At 43.9% G+C, this 20617-nt stretch overlaps 1 protein-coding gene across 5 annotated transcripts in view; it reads right to left on the reverse strand.

Moving 5' to 3' along the window:
* tab2 (TGF-beta activated kinase 1 (MAP3K7) binding protein 2) overlaps positions 1–12202 on the reverse strand; it is a 34495-nt gene extending 22293 nt beyond the window's left edge. For 3 of the 5 annotated variants that reach the window (XM_079180283.1, XM_079180284.1, XM_079180280.1), the window contains exon 1: positions 11878–12202. The gene's annotated coding sequence lies outside the window, so the exon portion shown is untranslated. Of the gene's footprint in view, positions 1–9162; positions 9219–11867 lie in introns of those variants that run through there. The other 2 variants (XM_079180281.1, XM_079180282.1) reach the window with 2 other exon arrangements.
* Positions 12203–20617: the final 8415 nt, after the last annotated feature.

The raw sequence follows: 20617 nt of genomic DNA on the forward strand, positions 1-20617 counted from the left end.
CACACACACACACACACACACACACACACACACACACACACACACACACACCACACACACACACACACACACACACACACACACACACACACACACACACACACAATATTTCCTGCAAAACAAGATTTTTTTTAGAAGAGATTTATAATTATTTATTTTTTAAACCTGTATTCATCTGCAACAATTGACATTTAGTCAAGTGTTGATTATGAAGCAAAAGTGCCAAAAAAGTGTGAGAATTGGCTGCTTACATTAGAGTAAAGTGTATAGACGGTTAATAAATGATTAGTCTGGGAAATAATCATCTGATAATCGATAAAAATAACATTTGTTGCAACCCTTATATGTATACTTTTTTTGGAAATGTCGTACATTTTCTAAATTATTAAACCAACCATCTAGTTTGATACTAAACCACTCTTGCGATGGTTTATAAGGTGAAATCTTCATTCACATGACTTATTTCCCCATTTCGACATATACAGCTTTCTACTGTTCAAGTAGCTCTAAGTGCCTTGCTCAAAGGCTCCTCCACTTCAACTAAAATGCATTTCTCATCCACTTCCAACTCCTCAGACTCAGCTGGCCCCCGGGATTCAAACCGGTGACCTTCCGGCCCCGCTGCAGCCGGAGCTTTTTGGGTGGCAGCGCCGTCTCTCAGCACTCACCGCGAGGCGATTGAACACACAGAGAGCGCCTGCACTCAGGCGCTTAGCGATGACACGCCAAGTATGCACCGGCCAAATCTTCACCCTTTATTGCCTTACGAAATGCACTTACTGTATGTCATCATGCTCTTTGAAGCGCAAAGACAGCGGGACATTAACAGCACTTCTGTCTTTGGTCAGCTCATTCCATCAGTTCACTCCACCGCTCAGGGTGTTATCGGGGCATTACACAGGAACAAAAAAAATAAAAAGAGGCCTCTATGAAGCAGTTTAACCACAACCTCCGACAAGTCCTTATTACAGAAGCTGCATCAGGTTTGGCTTTAGGCTAAAATAGGGCAATGAGTACTTCAATCTGATAAACAAATCTATAAAAAGGTCAGATATTAAGGTGAACAGACTTTTCTAATCTATCTGAAGGAATTTCTGCTTTTATTGAAAACAACGCTTCCAGATTTCTGCAGAGTGGGTCCTAACATGACATGGTTCACTCAGAGTAAGGCCTCACAACCAGCACAAATCCACACCATGTTGTGCTGAGAACACGCATCGGTGGTGGAGAAGCAGCCATCGATGCGTCCTCCCGCTGCAGTGTGTGTTCGCTGGACGTCCCGTGTGCTCGGCCGAGGAGGAAAAACCCTCCGCCGGAAATGCTTCCCGCAGCTGTTAGGAGTATCATTCTCCACCTTGAGGCCAACCAAAAGACAAATAGCAGCCAGGTCACGTGACTCCGCTGCTGGCTGAGATGCCATGCGGTCTTATTCCAGCCCTCTCAAAACATTCGAGCCACGCTGGTCTCCCTCGGTGTGTGCGAGCCCTTTTCACCTACATCGGGGTAATTGACTAGTCATGCAACTCTGTTTAATATCATCGCAAGTTGTCTGAGCCTTGTGCTACTGAAGACAGTAAATGTGGCTCTGAAATAGGGCTGCTCGATTATGGCCAAAATCATAATCACGATTATTTTGATCAATATTGAGATCACGATTATTCATTAATTCTTTTTATTGCACTGTCACGTTTAAATGAACAAGAACACTGCTTCCACTTCCATTGTTGTGCTACATTCTGGCTAATGTACAAATCTTTACATCAGACTGGTCCTGATCACCGTGCATCTCGGAGGACAGTATAAATACACTTTTTACCCAAAATTAAATCAACAGAGCACCGCTTTCACTTCCATGTTGTGCTACATTCCAGCTAATGCACACGTCTTTGCATCAAAATAAAACTTGTGCGGTTCTTATTCACCTGAAGCAAAATATAAATAAAATGTGTACCCAAAATAAAGGGCTAACTAAAAATAAATATGCCATCACAGAATGCAACCAAATGAAAACAATTCAGGCCTATGCAGAAAAGACAATAACAAGGTGTTAGGCCGACAGGTTTTTGGCAAGAAACACCAGCCTGTTGACATTTACTGGCTTGAGAGATGAGCTCCTGTCTCTCTACTTCTTCTACTTCTACTTGAGGCTGCCGCTGCAGGGTGCGAGCATGACACCTCCCATCTCGTTCTCCCCCTGGTGGTTGGCTGACTGTTAGTTGAGGAAGCGCTTGATTTGATATGTAGCAGAGCACGCATTTTAAAAGTCAATATCGCTGACGATCATGCTCATTTAATTGTGGCAGCCAAAATCGTGATCGCGATTAAAATGCGATTAATTGTGCAGCCCTACTCTGAAAGCAGTTCTACTCTGCAGCCCTTCCAGTGTGGTTCTTAGTTAAATGTTTAATAAATGTATCAAAATGCTTTAATTCCCTTCGTCTTGAATAAGGATGTAATAGTTTGTATCTGAAATGTGTTGTGGTCCATTGCAAAGTAAACAATGCAAACACGAGGGGAGATTACAAGGGCTGTGGAATTTGTCTCCTAAAAGCAAGTATGGCCTGCACAGTGAGATCTGGAGGCCAGATATGTCAGCACCTGCCTGAGAACTTGTTGAGTCACTGGCACGGATCAACAACCCGAGTTTGCACAATATAGCAGTGGAAGATACACTTGTTGCCAATATCAGTAAACTTTAAGATGCTCAATCAATCAATCATCCGTGTTCTATCTGGCAGGATGGGCATGTTTTATGTCTGCATGCGTGGCTCTTTTCCAACTGTTGCCCCATGCCTGGAGGTGCTGTGTGTGTGTGTGTGTGTGTGTGTGTGTGTGTGTGTGTGTGTGTGTGTGTGTGTGTGTGTGTGTGTGTGTGTGCAGTGATCGGCCATGCTAATGCAGCCTTCAGAGGACTGGGGGGACGACAACACAGAGCTGGTTTTCCGTAGACTGGCACCGACAGGTGTGCCTCGGAGGGTGCCAGCGCCGGACGTGCCCGATACGCTGTGCAGACAGCAGCAGCAGCCACACACACACACACACACACACACACACACACACACACACACACACACACACACACACACACACACACACCACCACCACCACCCCCACCCCACCCCACCCCACCCCCCCCCCCCAGGAATACCACAGCAGAACAGCTCTGTTATGACATCTCTAACCAGGAGCGGAGGCAGGCCGCTGGGTTTGCGAGGCCAAAGGGCGCCATGGAAGAGAGAGAGAAAGGAAAAGGGTGAGGGGGTGAGGGGGAGCGGCGTGGACTTAGCTAACCCAGGGATATCCCTGAACTAAGCCCTCCGCTTCCCTCTTTAAATTGAAGAGAAGTCTCCATGGATCAGTGACTGAGAACAGGGAATCTATCAGAAACATTTCAGACAAAGGGAGACTTTGGGCGACTGGGAGGAAGTGCAAAAGCCCCCGTCCTCTTTCGTCGATTCCACTTTTACAAGCTTTTACCAAACATGCACCTCTCTTCGCATTGGATCTGGTGTGTTCCATAAACCAGTCTCTGCAGACATTTGTTTTGTTATCTTTGCACACTGCGGATGAAGGCCCCACAAGCTGTACTCGTGCGTATGTTTTCAGTGTGTCGTTGTGCAATCTACAGTGGAGGGGGGTGGGGGGGTTGGTGGGGGGTGTTATGGGAAGTAAGGTTTGTTTTCTTCCCCCCGGAGCTCAGGTGGTTATATCAGAGATGCGAACGGTTGCAAAACACACGGCGAAGACAGGGTCTTCATTTAACGGACCGCTGCTGCTGCAAGAATTTCATAGAGACCCACACACAGGCAGTTGCCATTGGCAAAGCTACACTGAACCACAACAAACAAAGGCTTTTCAGCTGGGGTGGACCGCGCTGTCCACCACGCCCTGACAATATGTTTTCAGAGTGAGACAGCGAGGGAGTACAAGAGCCTGAGGCCCACGCCGTTACTGATAGGACACCGGATCAAAGCCCTCTACCCATCGTTTGAGAGTACAAAACAAAAACACAAAAAAAAAACCTGAGGGGAGATGAAAGACCGTCAGCAGACTGTGGGAGAAATGATGACGGACAGAGCAGTCCCTGTATGGCATTTACAGACGGCACAGAAAGAGACGAGCTCTCTGTCTGCTGCGAGGGAGAAGTTGTAGGAGGAGGGGGGGGGGCAGAACCTGCAGGATAAGCAGGGGAAGAGATAAGACGGCAGCCTGCAACGTCCATCGTACGGAAAACAAGCAGGTCAGCTGACAGTCTGCTTACTCACATGACATCCGACACCAAGGATGCATCGCAAAACTATTCTAGTAAACGCTCGTCCACGTTGAATTACTTAGAAATCTGATTAGCGCACTGTGGCTAATGTTGATGGGTTCTTATTCCCTTAACAATAATACACATCCTCCTGGACTAGTATCTCAGTACACTGCATATTCGTCATGTCCTTAATACTATAAACCATTGCACAGCCCATAGAATACATCCTTGCACATTTCTGCCTATCAACAGTTTCTTCATTTTTAAATTGTGTTTTTTGTTTCTCGTCTGTGCACCGACACACCAAAAGCAAATTTCCTTGTATGTAAAAATAAAACTGGATTGTCATTCAGAAAGCGGTAACTGCTTCTCAAAAGAAGAAATCATGTCTCTGCCCCTATAGGAAGTTTTCATTTTAGCAGGCTGGAGTGTTTCAAAAGACAAGCTGCACAAAAGCCAGGGACGCTAACCCCCTCCGCAACCTCCCCCAAACCAATATGCAGGTTCAGGATGTCATGTAAGGTCTGGAAACGCTCCGGTGGAGATCAGTGCAGCCAGTGTGTAGTCAAGTATTTATTTCAGAGCGGAGAAAAGACAGAGAGACTGTAATAAAGATTAAAGGGAGGCAATAAGGGGACCACACCAAACCAGACCAAAGCCCGTGCAGTGACAGGTACACCAATGAGGTTTAAGACATCTTCCCTCATCTTATCAGGTTGTCAATTCAAAATGCACATCCTGTCACATGGCACGGAAAAGAGACACTGGAAAAGAAATGTGTTGACCAGTTGCTGCTCTTCTGCATGTCTCACCACCAACAAAGGGTCCTGTTAAGTGTGAGCTGCTTAACAAGGTCAGATTGTATCTTTCGAAGAAACTTGCAAACTATGGAGTGCGCTGCTTTACTTCCTGCATGCCTCTTCTTTTTTATTTTATTATGTCGCTATGCAGTTGGCCTCTGCGCTCCCAAAAAAAGTAAACTGAAGCATGGGAGGCCAAATGTGAAAACGCAAACTGAGGTGTTGCAATGCACTATGGGAGGAAGTGTTTGTGTCGCACACACGTATCCTGCTGCAGAGGCTACGGCGTGCACGACGGCGGCCGAAGATAACCGCTGAACCGTCTTCCTGCGACTTCCTTCGCCGTCACTCGTGGGGTTACACTGGTGACACGTTACAGTAGAAAAAGGGCAACAAGCCATTGGAGGGGATGCTTGTAATTACACTTAATATTTGATTGCTTGTTTGTTTGTTTGAACGGTCTAGGAAAGGTCTCAGGTGGCCAATTTGAAATCCGAGAGATGTTTAAAACCAGCCTCTCAAGTCCCAGTCAAACGAAAGTTAGAGCGCCTTTAGAATCTATTAAGGTTTCAAATGTTGGATGACTCATCCGGCACTCAGAGGCAGTTACAAAAAAAATAATCCAATCAAATAGAGACTTTGGGGCGACTAGCTATAGACACACCGGTCGTATAAAACACTGCTTGTGGATCGTATTAGCCAACAGAGCGATGTGGAGGGATAAGAAAAGGTGTGTGTCTGGATCACTAAGGGAATCGTTGCTGAATGTTTCCCTTTCATCTCTGCCTCGTCCTACTGATCCAACCACAGGTGAAGGAGGTGGAGTGGAGCCAACAGTCCTCTGTAGCTCTTTATAAGCCCGCCCACTTTTTCCAGGGGTCCAGTCAAATGCGAAGGATTTTTTTTTTTAAACTTCCATTTCACTGGGACTTTAACTGATGTGGAACAATGTGACACCGCTGGCAGCTTGACCTTTTAGTGATAAACTATGATGAGGAGTGAACATTAACTTTTAGTAGCGGGGATGATAATAGTTAACCGTTTGACTGTTCACCGACAATAAGAAGAAATATTAAATATGTAGAAAAGAGCGGACCAAAACTCAGAGGAGGGACTTTAAAACCTCTATATTTTAAAGTTATTGAATAATAAACTAACCAAAAAGGTAAAAATGGCAATTGTAAAGCAGCAAAAAAATGACGTGAAAGTGAACGACACCGAAAACGCACAGGAAGTAGACAGGTTTTGTGCATGTTAATGTAAAGCTGCTGTGAATATAAGGCAAAGTAGTCCTACTGGTCTGCTGCTTCTATTGACCAACAAATCAGGAAACAAAGGTTGGAAATGAACGCTTGAAGCACAACACTGATCCCACTAACAATGCCCGAGTGTCTCCAGAGCTGCACCGCTGTCTTTCCAAACATGCCTGTTTAACACACCAGCGGTTCTGGTTCCAATTAGAAACCGGTGGAGGAGCTCCACTATACTCCTTTAATTGACGGTTGCGCTACTATCCTATTTCATAGCAGAGTTTCTGCAAAGGAGAACTCGAAAAGCACTTCATTAGCATGAAACGCTGCCCTTTAATTATTCTGCCGCGTTGGAGCCTGATTTACAAGTGCCAACTACACAAGATGTCTATTTCGAGTTCACTTAATTGGCCGAACAATTCGCCCGTCTCTGCACCTTGGAGATGCGAGGGTTAATGTCTCCAAAACTTAATCAAATTAATAAAGACATTCGCAATTCAACTCAGTAATTCTTCATTTCTATACACCGTCTTGCTAACAACAAGCTTCAATCAAGACACCTGTGACTGCGGAGTGTGAGGCCCGACCACAGAAGGCCAACAGAGTGGGAAACTGAATCCCACGCACACAGCGTTGCAATAACCAACTGCCCGACAGCATCGCATGGGTAAAGTAGCCTGCGGCGGCAGAACGGTGCCGCGTGGCAAAGTTCAAGGAGTTTAAAAGCCTAAAACCAAAGTGTCAGCAGTTTACACAGTGAAGCTAGAGTTACTACTGGGGATCTGTACATCGTAGGCTACAAAGGCCCCAACTAATCGGGCAACGGCAGCGAGAGGGCACGCAAATTATCACACGAGTATCTTTCACACAACGTGAGCAAGTTGAGCACGGTTCAGGGCCACAGCCCTTCAAAAGGTCCCGGGATGGGTTTTTGTTACGCAAACTGGGATTAAAATGACCACATCAGTGTCATTGACATCCTGTCAGTTGTTGTTGGAGCATCTTAAACGGTGGTATAGTGAGAAGAGTCACTAGATCTAAATACACCGGAATGTCTAAAGTGTGACTTGTCACAAATAGTTCACTGATAAAAGCACAATTTACACGTCTGGGCATAATACAAAGCAGGTCACTTTTAAATGCTTTAGAAACAGGAGGTCATAGAAATCTTCATTTGAGTAAATATTTTGCAGCCAAATCAAACTGTCTACAGGATATTCAACCTTTGTTTCCTTCTGATGGGTTTAATACATGACTTCCTTGTCTTTGTACAAGGAAGTCCTTGGCTTGAACAAAGGCAAAGTACTGCATGGATATAAGATACGAGTTTACAGATAATAATCCCTCCTCTGCATTGTTACGGTTGGTTTAGGGCTCTTTGACAGTTACACCTACGGGCTGAGGGCATATCTCAGAGTTACACTGGTCTTGCGTACAGCACGTCGGTTATAAACGCCTCCGTTCATGCTCGCGCGAGTATAAACAACTTAAGAAATGCCATCAGTGACAACAAACAAGAGGCACTAAGAGCTCAGCAGAAACACTAATGTGTCCAGCAACTCAGCAGCACTTAGAAATGGGCTGGGACAATAGGAACATCACTGCTCCATTTAATAAATCTTCATGGTCCGACACTTTTTTTGTAGCCCGATGGAAATTTGGTCCAGAAGAGTAACCGAGTGGTCCTTTAATACAAACGGACACAGCATCATTGGTTTTGTTCTGAGTTATGGGACGACTCATTCTTTGCCTGATTGAGATCAATTGTATCGATTGATCCTTTACTTCGTATAAGTAAAGTGTTAAGTAACACAACAGCCACATTAAAAGGTCCACTAATCAGAAAGGGGCAGCTCAGGTTCAAATTTGAGAATCATCACCCGACTACTTTATCTTTATGGAGCTTTTTAGCCTCATTCAGCCACAGTGTTTTGATTTCGCGGCCCACAAATGCACAGTATGGTTCAGTTTCACCCCTCACCTCCTCAACCCTGTTTTCACAGCAGCAGCAGGCTGATGTTTTCAGTCAACAAGCTGTAATAAACCAAACGTAGACTACCTGCCCAGCACAGACTAAGTTAGAGAGCAGCTGGTCAAGAAAGCCTTGCATGTAACAACTAAAGCTCAAAGGTGAGGTAAGACTGGACTATAAAAGGTGGCCAGAAACACAACTCTGAATGAAAGCGTGTGCAGCGTCCTGTGGATGTGCAAACAGGCAGTTATAAAGTCACAACTTGTCAAAGGCTGTGGAATTGTCAGCTCGCTGAGGGCTTCTTCTGCCTTCAAGTGGCCAAAAACAAAGAATACAAATAAATTCCTAATCATGCACAACTACACAGTGCAACAGATAAGCAAACTTCAAATGATGAGTTATCACGGTTGTGGACGATTTGTAAAAGCCGCTGCAAAAATGAACAAAAATGAATCTGCAAAATGAACGAGTGCCGAGCAGGCGACAAATAGAGGTGCAGTGGACTGTGCAGCGTCAGCCCCGATGCGTGCAGTTTAACCCCTGAACCGGAGAGGACCACGAGCAGCATGTGTAATGGAGGACTCCATTTAAAGCGGAGAAGTCGGGAGAGCTCGACAGGGGGAGGGGGCTTCAATGAGAGCCTCTCTTCCTGACACACACACACACACACACACACACACACACACACACACACACACACACACACACACACACACACACACACACACACACACACACACACACACACACACACACACACACACAAGTGGGGGAGGGTTAAAAACACCAAAACCTCTTCCTGAGTCTGCAGCAATGGGCATAATGTGATGGATCCTTCCCTAACCACCGACTTCATTCCCATTTGGCATCGTAGGTCCGTCTTACCTTGACACTGCTCTGCAGCTTCTCTGAGAAAGAGAATGTGTTCCGACACAAACACACACACACACACACACACACACACACACACACACACACACACACACACACACACACACAAAGGTAAGCCAATATCGTTTCCTGGGCTAAACTGACTCAAACAACAAGCATTTGTGCTCCATCCAAACACACTCACATGTAGTAATTATCCTTCCCCTTGTGAAAAAGGAAAAAAGAAAGAAAACTACACACACACCCACCCCTTTGCTCGGATTGGTGATAAGTTGTTGCGCAAACCGCGAATGATAAATCAGGAAACAAGTTTTTCAGGAAAGAAGATTCGAGTATTGGCACGGACCTCGCGAACGACATGCCACATGTTGTAAAAGTTCTTCAAACACAAGTGTTAGTACTGCTTGTTTATTGTACAGAAGCAAGCATATCAAGGGAGCCCAATTCGATCTCCGACTGTCAACAAGCATCGAGGCAACTTAGGCAACACGCTCTAGTGAGTTTAGATCTATGATCCGTTTGCCCTCGCTTTTAGTCGTGTTGATTTAGCCAATTAGCATATGCAGAGTGACATCCAAACAAAGCAATTAACGGGCCTGTACGTGTGACGGATCCTCACCAAAAATCCTGATTTAGCACTTATCATATAGGCTCCGAGCATTCGCTGCGTAGTCTCCAAAGAGTGGCAAAGCAGCGAGGCCTCCTAGCAACATATTTGCCCTGCTACAGGCACACATGGTTTCAGTTAGGGGTCTGCACCTATAAACAGTTGGCCACGGCAGCTTATTGGTCAGGAAGTGCAATGTTGACTGCAAGTCAAGACAGGCACAAGCTGCTAATGAACGATATACACTGCAAACGCTCTGGCTGCGACGACGGTTTAGATTGGAGGCGTTTAGAGGCCGACGGAGAAGTGATTTGGAGCTCTTTACCGCTTGCGAATAAACTCGAAGCGTAACGGAGAAGCCAGTCGTCGTGCGCTGAGAATGGAGATTAAAATGAGAAAGCCTGGATTAATAAAAAAAAAGTCAGTCAGGTATAGAGTTGTTCGTTACCAGTATCGCAAATGGTGTTTCGAAGTGCAATTCACATTCCTTAGCTGCCAGGTTTAGAATAAAAACAGTAATTGGACAAAGCCAGAACCTGCCAAAACCACATGTTGCATCATTTGACTGGTGGCTGATGTAAATATGAAGACCTTGATGACACAGCGTGGAGAAACAGATTCTCAACACACTTTAAGGGGGTTTTCTCCAAGGAGACCACCAGAATGGCCCAAACGCTACCATGAATTGAAAGATAGATTTTATTATAAACACATATGATTACAAAAAAACTAAAAAAAATCATGTCACCATACGGTAGTATTTGTGTTATGTTTGGTTGCAATCAGCATGGCTAAATAGAATTTAGACTGCATGAAAATAACCAAAACGTAGATGCAAAGCCAGGAACAAATATCTCAAAGATTACCTGTCTCTTGCCTTACAAACAAACACTTATAAATAGGTCAAACCTGTGCAAACCTTGCAACCTGTGCCTTCCTGTCCATCTGGGGGGGTATATATATATATATATATATATATATATATATATATATATATATATATATATATATGTATATATAGTGGCTTCACCAGGAGAGATCGAACAGGAAAGAAAAGTCTAAATCATGAATGGTTAACTATACCAAGCATACATACACAAACAACAACAACGGAGCTGTCATTTTGGCTGTCAAAGGCTCAGACACCCCCCCTTAGAAGTTTCCATCACAACTACCAGGAACATCTGATCCAGGAGGTACAATGTGATGAAGTTATTGAGACAGGTGAGGTGACTCACTAAAAAACAACCAGACACACACAGTGGTGAGTTTCGTGTGTCTCCATTAGTTGGACTCGGCCACAGTTGTGCAACCAGTGAGCTCTGCTTGCATCGTCTTATTATGAAAACGACAGGAAGCCTACAGTGAAGCACACATGGGCTTAACGTAGCCGACATGTACGATACGTTCAGTGACGCACAACTTTACAGAACTGGCAACGTTAGCTCAACGTTGCTGAAGTTATGAGAAAGTTTCTACGTTACGCAAAAACAATAGTGTTATAGCATAGGGGTAAGAAATAATAATTGAGGTGCAACGGCTTCATTTTGAGGCTTGTTGGAGGTACAAAAGTATCCGTATCTGAAGTTAAGTGAAGCAACAGTTTTCTGATTTAACGTTTCCATCCACAAGTCTTGCGACGTTTCAGAGGGTAGCTCAATGGAAAAAAAGAGGCTAACATGGGCTACAAAACATGTAGCGTCAGCCAGCGTTATGCTAAAGCACAAAAACACCCAAACCATCCAGTTACAGATATTCACATTAAAGCGGACTTCGGAGGAAAGTTACCCAAAGTGTTTTAAACTGAAGACAGTGATTTAACAACTCCGCCGAGACGGCAAACAGCCTCCAAACACTTCCAAGTGAGCTAACGCTAACCTAGCTAGCTGCTGGCTGTAGACAAAAAACTTTTTCCACATCTGAAAACTTTTTTTCCACTCAGTTTTCTTTCAAACTGAACGTGACGGCGTATAAAAGCGCGTACCGCACGAGCTGCTCAAATGCTTCTTTATCATATTTATTTCACTGTACCGCAAGTAATAACGGCATTCTTCCGGCTGTTTGCTAACTGGCCAAAGTGTCGTTAACTTACTGGAACGTACCTTTCCGTCTCCGCTCCCTGGGCCGCCTTCTAACACCCGAGACCGCCGCCGGACCTCCGGAGGGCCGCGGAGCTGGGAGAGGATGAGCCGAGAGGAGTCCAGCTACTACCAGGGAGACGAAGAGCCAACTGCACCGAGGCCCCGGGCCTTGAGTGTCCTCGCAATAGCGTTTAGGGGAGGGATACCGAGCCTCAGCTCTCCGCCGTTTGACAGAGACTCGGGAACAACTTTTTGACAGCTCCTCTTCTTCAGCCCCCCCCTCCCCTCGACAGCCCTTCACTTTTCTCTTTTTCCTCACTTCCAGCAGATACGAATCAAAATACTGTCACAGAATATGGCGGCTGCATATGCAAGCTACTATCGCGAGAGGAAGAGCTGGGTTTTTTCTTCTTCTCCTTCTTCTTCTTTTTTCTTTTTTAAGTTTCACAAAGTTGTGCAGAGGGAGGAGAGAGTTGAGATTGCAAGAAATGAGCTGTGCACCCTGCTGCTGCAGAAGATGCTAGAAAATGAGAAGCTAAACAACATCATTTCTAAGGTTTCTGGAATGAAAAACTCTGCAAGAGGTGTGATAGCTGTCTGCTTCTTTAATGATCCCGCTGAAGGGCTGATCCAGTGGTATGACATGTGAGCAAAAAGAGGATTCCCCACCTGAATCAATAAATTACTACCATATTACATGCTTATAGCTGGAACTGTTATTCACATTGACATGCATTCAAATGCTGAGTGTAGGCAGGAAAATAACTAGAAAATGTGTCTCCCTCCCTAAAATACCTGTAAGAAAGCAGCTTCCTGTTATCACTTATTGACACCTCGCAGATAAGCTACATTTGACCAAAGGAAATTCGAGTGTCGGGGTATGAACACTTCTCCACCCAAAAGGAAACAACACATTTCATACTCGAGTGTGAAATACAAAGTTGTCTCATTTACAGCAGCCTATTGGCGCTCCGTCCGTGGGAGAATTTGACCAACCGTCACAGAGCTCCTGCCTTTGCTGACCTTTTTCTCTGTAGGATGCTGACATGAGGAGATCGGTTGGTCAAATATGAACATGTGGTCTCTAAAGTTCAATCTGTCGTGTTCTCTGACTCGTCTGTCATGAGGCAGTTAAGAGACGACGCTGCGCATTGGGGTCACTGTGGCCTCCAGAGGCCTGAAAACACATCATGCTCAAACAAGACTTAATAACTAACTGTGTGCATCATGACTGCATGTCCTCGTCGTCTGCATTGAAACTATTTAACCGGATAATACTTGCTGCGGTGCTTTCTGCAGTGCACGACCAATCACGATGTGTTCCCTCGTCAGAGAAGCGTAAACACACTTTGCTCGACCACTTAGGCGGAGGAAGGGCTGTCAGGTAACAATTGAAAGTGCATCAGCACAGAGTGTGTTTTTACAATTCCATCATTATATGTTTGTTTGTTTTTTTCAGTTTTTAGTATTCACATTGTATTTTTAGCCACACTAGCGGCGTGGCTCTATTAGCTCAGCGATGTCGCTCAGTCCAACACTTTGCTACAACAGCTATTGGATGGTTTGCCATGAAATTTTGCACAGACGTTCATGTTTCCCAGAGGATGAATCGTAACCCACTGTCCTAAACTAGGGTTATTTGGGGGTGGGCAGGTCCTCCGTGACAGTGAACTGCATGCGGTGCTTTGCGACGCTTTGCGGCGCTTTGCGGCGCGGATGCGCGGTGGGTCAAGCGCAAGCGAGGCTGCGCCGGAAGTTCAAATTTGTTTGAACTTTGACCCCGAGCTGCGCGAACCTTTGTGGGTGCAGCCAATCGCCGTTGACCACAGCTACCAAAATATGGACGAAATTAATTTCAGAATTTCCAGAATTGTACAACAAATTGTCCTCATATGGAGACCAGACCAAAATAAAGGTATTCATGTAGCAGCTCCCAGTTTTGTTACAAAAAAATATTAGCGATCTAGATTTAGATTTAGATTTAGATTTAGCCAATTAGCATATGCAGAATGACATCCAAACAAAGCAATTAACGGGCCTGTTCGTGTGACGGAAAATATTAGCGATCTACTGATGGCAACTTTGAGGACTTTGAGTTATTGGATTTTTTTCTTGTAAAATATCCCAAGATCAAGCATTATGTTTCAAAATCCATCTGGAATTTGTTTTATGTTTTAATGTTTCTCACAAATTACAATTAAAATACACTTTGTAGCAGTTCTGCAACAAATGTAAAGTGGAACTCTGATGGGAATGAGATCAGAATTAGAGTTGAAGCGCCATCATTGTTATAAGAATAGCCCTACAGGTGAAATGTTTGTTGGACCATAAAAGTATGTTTTTGGTAATAAATTGCTGTGCCTTTAGAGTTATGGGATTGGTATCGGTTGAGGGGTTTTGCTGTCACATCAAAAAAGGTTGAGACTTTTTCTGCCTACCAAGGAATCACCATGTCGTCCAGAAGAACCGTCCAGCTTCCTCTTGCAACATTTCACCCACTTTTTAATATTAGACACAAACTGTTTTAATCATCAACAGGGGACCCATTTCTTTTTTTTCTTTTAGGACATAATCGACCTGCTTCTTGCTCCGCAGTGAGAAAACACACGCTTGTGGGAAGTCTTCTGGGAAAAAAAGGGACGTGCATTTGTTCTTCACTGACCTGGGTGGGAAAACATATGGCGTCTCGTGTGTCGGCGTAATGCAGTGACTCACACACAGAACCGTGGCCCCCCTGCTATCTCACACAGACCCTGACCCCTTTGGACCTCTGGGTTTGAAGCCCCCGGAGGGAGCTGAAATCCCCTTCAGTGCGAGCGGCGAACTGACACAGTGGCACAGTGCAGCCACTTATGCTCTGTGACCAGAGTATTCATCGCTTTGCACAATGCCTTACACACTTTGTGCTGTGCTAGGGGTGTGTGTGTGTGTGTGGGGGGGGGGGGGGGATTATGTGTCAGGCCAGTGAATCAGCAAAAAAAAAAAGCCAGGGGAATCAAAATTCTCAATTTCCAGTGACTGAACCTCGTGAATGTTTTTGCATTTCTCCAGTGTTTGCTCTCATTCCACAAGATGCCCAACAAAGTGGAAGTGGAACATTTCCCCCGTGTTCATGCCGCACATATACACACGATTACAAGAATGACATTGCGCAGCAGACAAAATCCGATAAAACATAAAAACCTGCTGTTGCGCTCCAGTGCTGCAACAGGCCCTCACTCCTCAGATAGAAGCGCCGGGCCACCCACATTCTTGGCATGGAAAGAGGCCCGTTTCTCACGGTCCGAGGACAGCTTGTCATGGGTCAGCAGTTTAGATTTAGCTCTGCAGCTTGGTCCGCCGGTCATTATTTCCCTCTTAAAGAAAACTTTAACTGTGCTCGTCCGCGTGGCCACACGCACCCAGTGCTAACAAGCTCAACACAGTGTTGTGAAGGGACAGGGGGGAGTAGAGAGCACGGAGTTACAAAAGTGACATATGGAAGCATGGATTCTTTTTGTTCACACTGACTCGGCTGTAACCATCCATTCCCCAGGGGCATAAAAAATCCCCAAACTATGAATAATTCAATAAGTACACCATCAGTCAAAGTTTATGAAAAATATTAAAACAATATCCAATGTTAGACTTGTGCATTTTGATATATTTATAGTATAGTTTATTATATATAGAAGCTAGTGTATGCTAAAAGAAACACATGATAACATTTTCTAATGAAATCATGTTAAACTTTTGAATATTTCCATCTCATGTATTTTTTGATAAAAGACATTTTTATGTTTGATTTTTAAACGTTTTGAACTGTGGTAAAGTCGAAATTGATCAAAATGTTCCCCATTTAAATAAATCGGTGGTTTATTATTTATTATCATTACTCTCCTTCATCCATGCTGCGTTACTGTTCACTCAGTGGAGGGAGGAGTTTCCTCTGCATATCTTATTTATGTATGTTATATAGCTTTAAATCATATCATTATGTCTATTGTTTCATTTGATATTTCGTCAGATAAGAAGCAGAGAGACCCACTCACTCCTCAAGCCTTTTGATTCAGATTTTTATCTTCAATTGTATCAAATGCTGCACTCAAATCTGATGATGCTCACATAGAAAGTTCTATGGATATAATAAAGCGTGCTAAGAACTGTCATGGTAATCTCGTGGCTATTTATCATAGATCCAGGAAAAGAGTTTATTACTGAGAGGCAATTGAAATGTCAAGGTCTGTGGAGTGTAAGCATCGAGCTGCGGTTGGAGGCTGCTCTGAGGGCCGACTGGGAGTGAGTGGTGCGATGGCGGAGCTCCAGACACCGATCTCCTACCCTTAAGGTCAAACTGACACTCCGCGGATGGGCCCGACACTTTCCCGCTTAGAGCTGCGGCAGATAGAAAGGACGCGTGGAGCTGCAGCTCAGCAATATGTTGTAGCAGAAGCTACAACACGTGTCACGTGTATGTTGGTGACATTAGAGAGTGTAGATCGGGGCTGGAGGAAGTTTAGAATGGAGGTAGTTTTCGGTGTTCGACGAAAAGATTTTATCTTCATTATGATGGAAACTTATGAACTTTCTTCTCAGTATTTGTTTTATTGGCGTGGCTCTATGGATCATTGTGGCCCACCGCTTTGGTCGAAATATATCAGCAACCATTTAATAGAATGCCACGGAAATTTGCTACGGACATTCATGCTCTCCAGAGGATCCATCCCAGACTTTTCCTCTAGCGTCAACACAAACGAGGTTGACGTTTGTGCGTTTTTCTCTCATCGTTAGAACTTCGGTGATCCTCTGACTGGTATGTTCTTCTGTATCCGGCTTGCATTGGATTGGGACATACTACGTCGTCATAATATTGCGCCCTGAAGTTTGACCCTCTTGCTCACACATTGGCTGCGCAGGGATACACTGTATGTGGGTCAGATTAGTCAGAAAAGTGTGCTGGCTAAAATGCAACTGGATGCAGTAGAAGATCCTGTTTGTTTTTTCATACTGCATTTGACTTTTGACAAAACTTACAATTTTGTTTCTGAGGTACTAAATAGTATATGGTAGTACGGGTATTGGAACGCACAGGTTTCAGAGCGCAGTGGTCGTGACACGGTAAACGCGACCCCGTTTGAAGGCGGCAGGAGTGCACCGGGGAAAATATGGTAGATAATGTGGTAAATGTTTAACTTTAGTGCAGTTATTTAGATCTGAGGCTCTTGAACGAGGACACAAAAGCCATTTGTAATCGGCTTGACATTCATTCTCTTTTTTTTTTTGGGAGGCTAAAAAGTCAGCTTTTCTTTCCATCAGTTTAACAAAAAGGCTAACAGTGATCTCCCAGTGACTGTACACAATGACTGATTGATTTTACTTTCCAGGACAATAAGTGCACCATTCTACTCATCCAGATTCTATAGTTTGGCACAAACACCGACTCCACCACACAACTGAGTCTGGGGAGGAGGAGCAGCCCAAGACATCAGTCTAACATCCCACGCCAAGAGTCAGAAGTGGCGACTGGTACTGTATTACTGTAAACACACAATGTACCCAAAATAACCCATTTTCAAATCTTTACAAATGCAAAAAAAAGTCACAGTAGTTTCTGTTTGAATAACATTCATTAAATACCAGAAAATAATAAGAGCTTCATTATGAAACATGATAGAAGAAGTTATTATCTTAAATCTCTAATGTTAATAGTAAACATGGATGTATCCTCTCACTGTAGCGTGATATTTTGCATTAAATAAGCCATGCATCAATATAGAACAACCCATATTTATGTCCTACCCCCATTATGTGTGATATGCAGGACATTTCGTTGTCATGGTGGCATCCGTCTGTCTGATGCCACCATGACGTAGCGTCTCAGTGTGGACGGACAGTAACCGTCCTTTAGTTCAGGGATCAGAAACTACTGCGCTAATGTGCGTTCACTTCACAGGATAAAGTAAACGGACTGCAATTATTAAGTGTTTTTTCCACCTTGCCTCTTCTTCTGCCAACAAAATCCAATAAAAAGACCCAAACTATCAAATGTATCTACTAACAATGACTGTGCTTGTATTAAAGGCTGATATATCTTCTTCCTCTGAAGCCATACTTCTCAATTTTTTTACAAAAACCTATTAACAACACATCAGTGAGCCACACTGTTGCACTGGGTGACATGTTCCTTCCTTTCCATTTACACACACTTTACTGTAGCTAAAGCCCACATACTCCGTCTTGCTGTCACAAATGCTCACTGGAGTGCCGGTGAAAATAGTCCTCCAATAAATGCATTTCCTCCTGTTTGAATATAATTTGCTTAAAAACGACAGTGCCCAGCTGTCTTAGGAAATTACTTTGCCTTTTAAAAAAAACATTAATCAAGTATTTAATAAGATTTTTTTTTAAGATTTCCATTATTGCAGTAACACATTGTTTCGGTCCTGTCAGAGGATTTATTTTCAATAAGAAGAATGGAGAATACAGCCAGGCGGATCTATTAATGGTGGTCTGGGGCCCTTTATCCACCTGTTATGGTGTTCTGCTTTCTAGTATTTGAGTGAACTAACCCTTTAAAGTTAAAGTATGTTTGGTTGGAACGATGTTGATTTTAAGCCATATTACATCAGGTTGTATCATGCCATGCTTTTTACCCCTCGGTCATGAGATGTTATGTCATGCCACGTTGTGTAAGTTGCATGTACCTGCATGCCAGCGTGCTAAATGGAGTTATGGATAAAAGCAACCAAACTAAAATCATGCCATTAATTCAAATTAGACCAGAGCCATTTATCTCCCACAGTGCTGGTCTGACAAACTGTGCAGTGCAGAGACACCCTGGTCCCTGTCTGCTGGGGATGGTCCAGCATGACGCGGCTGCCTGTCAGGGTGAGGGCTAAGGTCTATACCCCTGGGGTGCTTGTTCCTCGGGAGCCCGACTAGGAAATGGGATCATCTGCGTTAACACGTTCTGCTGAGCTCCCTCCAAGTCAATACATTTCCCCTCAAGTGGCAGCAGCGACGCTGCGGGCCGAGGCCCCGTCGATCCGGCGAGCTCTGCCAGAACTCACGAGGCCGGTGCCAAGTCTCAGCTTGCCCGCACTGGTTTCACTTGTCAAAACCGCCAGCCCCATAAAGAGGACTGAATGTAGTGCTCACTTGAGTTGACGCATCCTGTGGAATGTCTTGATGGTGGATATAAGTGCTCGAATCCGCCACATGGCACTCCTGTGTAATGAGTGTGTGTAACCTTTAGACACCAATAGGATCAGTATAGCAGGGTGCACGCAGTGTTTAAGTCTCTGAGAATGTACAGCTATGTGCAGGCTCTGCTGTTACATGTTGCGTTTGTGCTGTTGTCTTGATGTCTTTGTCATACGTCCCATCTTGCGTCTCCGTTTTATGCATCTGAAGGAGAATTTGGTTCTGAAGTTTAGCACTTTAAAGGGTAACTTAGTCTTCAACCCTACTTTCCCATGTTGTTGTTTTTTATCTCAGTGACTAAAGGGGACAGCAGTTTCATTTAACAAGAACCCGGAACTGCAATGTAATCAGTCGGGTCAACTCCTCACTGTCAATGCACATAAATATTTGGCCGATTTTCGAATGTGTGGTCGCGAAGCGAGATTTCAGAATGAGACTTCCCAGAGCGAACGCGGACCGGATCGAGCGAAAGGTAAAGAAAAAGCTTGTATTTCTCCGTGGGGCCCTTTCCATAATGTTGTCAGACATCTATAATAACAACCTAAGCCCGTCAGCGGCAAAAACAAGCATTTTTTTTAATGGACGTACATTGGCGGTGAGGAATGGCCACGAGCGATTATTTTGCCGCCCGTGAAGCGTCTGCAGCGCTCTCCTGTGAGAAGCACGATATAAATACATTTTACTGACTTACTTACTTAATGCTGGACCAAGTCCAAACATTGTTGTTACAGTTTATGTGCTTTAACCAAAATAAGACTAAATGTTCCCTTTAATGGACTACCTTCCTCTAGTAGTGTTGTATTTGTATTCCAATCCCCTTAACGAAACCCGTAACTGTCTGGAGGACTAAATTTCACATTTTGTACAAAGCAATACAGAAAACCTTCCCATTTACCTCTTGGGATATTTAGCCGAAGACATTGAGTTAGGTTTATGTGCCCATTTGCTCCCAGCATTGAAAATAAAAATCAGCAGCAACATGTTTTAAAAATGTCCTGGCTATTCTGGATAATTATTTGATGACGTTTGTCTCTTGTTACTAATAGAGTGTAACGGGGATGCAGTTTTTTGGAGTAAGATGTAGCCCTTTCATTTTTAAATGATGTATTCTTAATGTCACTTTTCAATGCTGTGATCATCACAAACAAAATTCCATTTGCCCCTTCGGAACTGCTCCAAAAAAGAACTGCTCAAAAAAAGACCACTGCAAACAAACATGCAGTGGTCCTTTGAAAGTACAAGATGACGTTCTGAAAGTAGTTTTGTGAATCAGCCTTTTAAAGAGGACTCAGATTCAGTCACCCTTGGGTGACATCAAGTGGTGAACCGGATCAGCAACACACTGGTTGTAGTAGAAATTGATTGAGACAAAAAAAAAGAAGAGATTTTCTTTATTATAATAGAGGATATAAAATAAATATACATGACTTTTTTTTCTCATTTAACAGTGAAATTTTGACAAGTCTGATAAAAGCGGCTAAATAAACGTTTTCTATTTTGATTTTCCTGCGCTGAGCTATTGCTGCCTTATCTATAAATGCTATGAAAAGACAATACATTTAGGCCAGTGTGTATATTT

The sequence above is a fragment of the Pholis gunnellus genome (assembly GCF_910591455.1).
Source record: "Pholis gunnellus genome assembly, chromosome: 19".
Classification (NCBI taxonomy): Eukaryota; Metazoa; Chordata; class Actinopteri; order Perciformes; family Pholidae; genus Pholis; species Pholis gunnellus.